The following is a 2566-nucleotide window of genomic DNA, read 5'->3' on the forward strand; positions in this document are numbered from 1 at the left end:
AAACCCGGGTGGTGGTTGTCTCCAAGCTACTCCACCACCGCCTCCTCTAAAACAATCTTGCCTTGTGTTGTATGCCGCTACATGCTCGGGGCTCAAACCTCCACAATAAGATGTATCATGGTTCGTTCCTCCACAATTTTGACAAGAGAAAGAGTTGACTTGAGAAGAGCTTGCTCCACCGCTTGAGCTTGCATTTACACTTGTGTTCAACTTTGAGAGCCCTTTTGTGAGTTTCTCAATTTGATGTTGCAATTGATCGACCTTCTCCAATTTATACATCCCACCTTTCTTCGGTGCACTCCTTCTCCTACCTCCCCAAGAGTAGTTCTTTGCTACCTCCTCGATCGTTGCCTCCACTTGATTTTGGGGAATCTTGATCAATTGTCCACCCGCCCCCGCATCCAAGTTAGCTCTAGACATGGGCTCCAATCCATCGTAGAAAAACCTCATGAGCAAACTTTGATTGTATTCATGGTGAGGCCACGCTTGTACCAACTCTTTGAACCTCTCCCAAGCTTCATTAAGGCTCTCATCCGCTTCTTGTTCAAATGATGTAATCTTCCTTCTCATCTCAGCGGTCTTTTCCTCGGAAATGAACCTCTTCAAGAATGCCTTAACTACCTCCCTCCAAGATGTGAGTGAGTTAGGCTTCACTTGCTTCAACCACTTCTTTGCTCTACCCGAAAGAGATTGTCGAAATAGGTGCATCCGGATGTATTCTTGAGAAACTTGGTTGGTTAATCATGGCACATAGCTCAAGGAATCTATCAAGGTGCTCTATAGGGTCTTCACTTGTAGAACCCGAAAATTGCTCCGATTGAACCATTCTTGTATATTGGGGATGAATTGTGAAGTTAGTTTCCGTGACGGGTAACAAAATCCCTCCCGTGAGCTCATAATCCTCCGGATTTCCGAACTCACGAAATAAAATATCATCCTCTTGTCCCGCCATTGATTCACTTTGCGAACTAGAAGAGTAAGAATCACTACCACTATCAATTATAGCACCAAGTCCTCTTCCTTCTTCTTGAAAAAGTCTACGGATTTGTCTTAATGTTCGGTTGATTTCTTGGTCGATATGATGTGTAGGTGGTCCTTGATATCTTCTAAGAATTCACCAAAGCTAAGCAAACAATTAGCAATGAAAAGTATGATAAAACAAATCAAAACAAAAAAGAAAGCAATTAAAATTACCCTAACAAAAGCAAAATTAGACACTAAACAAGCCGATTCCCCGGCAACGGCGCCAAAATTTGATTGGGCTAGGATAGGTCGTTAAACTATTAACCCTAATCAAATTAACTATTTATAAAACCTAGACTTCACACTAAACTAGTTAGTGGAAAGCAAGGGTCGATCCACTGAGGAAGCTTTCTCATTTAATATCAAAATCACCATGCAAGAGTAAGAAAGGGGTATATTTTGTTGGAATTTGGAATGTAGGCACTAGAACTATAAATAAACAAGTAAAAGGGTGATTAAATCAAGGAATAACAACGCTAGGTATTAGGGGGTTTCAAACATGATTAGAATGAAGGAAAACAATGATAAGCATCATGATTAACATGCCAAAGAATATAAAATTCTACCTAAACAACTCATTTTCATGCAATAGTTTAGGCAAACCAATGAAAGTGGTCTAAGCTAATTAGGATCATTCTCATGCATCCCATTAGGCACAAGCTAACCCAAGAATAAAGAGGCACAATACATGGAACTCTATTTTAACAACTCATTCTCATGCAATCATTAAAATAGAGGTGATCTAAATCTAGTTCAAATCATTTTCATGCATTTAAACTAGAAGGCAATCAAATAAAGTACTACAATAATCTCAAGCCAATAAAAATCATATCTTTCATCAATTTAAGGCATGTAATCAATCCACTATCATCATTCATCCATCATTCAATACATATTTTACACCCCCTTCCCCTAGCTAAGAGATTAGCCTAGAAAAGCGGGACTAGACATGATAACAAAACTAGATGAAAACACAATAAACATGAAAGCAAACATGATCAAAAACAATGAAAATACCAAAATATATTAATTCACAAAATAGATAGAAATAAACAACTAGAGTGCAAATAAACAAGACTAAGAGAAAGGATTAGAGATTACTAAGTAGGCAATAATAGAAAGATTAAAACTTGCAAAGTTGCTTGATGGATTGAAATGAAACTTGAGCCAAAGTTGCATACATGGAAATAACTTGAGTAATACTACACTTTCTCCCTCTAAGATTAGGGTTTAATTGTTTCTAAGATAATGCTAGATGATCCACTAATTCACCCTACGGCCTATATATATAGGTCCACTAAAAAGATACAAGAATTCGAAATAAAAAAAAATAAAAAAAAAACTGAAACCCAGCGGGTTGAACTTCACAAGAATATATAGCATTAACATCTTCCACATTTTCATCATGTTCTTGGGGAGGGGGTTGAACTTCACAAGAATATACACATTGAGAGGTGTCATAATCATAGGTTCCACAATTAGCACAAAACAAACATCCTTGAGGCATTGTATTGTGAGAAGAAGAGGATGAGGGAATGACTAG

General features: G+C 37.8%; 1 non-coding gene across 1 annotated transcript; it reads left to right on the forward strand.

Moving 5' to 3' along the window:
* Positions 1 to 467: 467 nt before the first annotated feature.
* Positions 468 to 572, forward strand: LOC145590279 (small nucleolar RNA R71). The gene has a single exon (XR_014101915.1). It is a non-coding gene; the product is annotated as a small nucleolar RNA R71 (small nucleolar RNA).
* Positions 573 to 2566: the final 1994 nt, after the last annotated feature.

This window comes from Chenopodium album, chromosome 17, assembly GCF_948465745.1.
Source record: "Chenopodium album chromosome 17, dcCheAlbu1.1, whole genome shotgun sequence".
Taxonomy (NCBI): domain Eukaryota; kingdom Viridiplantae; phylum Streptophyta; class Magnoliopsida; order Caryophyllales; family Amaranthaceae; genus Chenopodium; species Chenopodium album.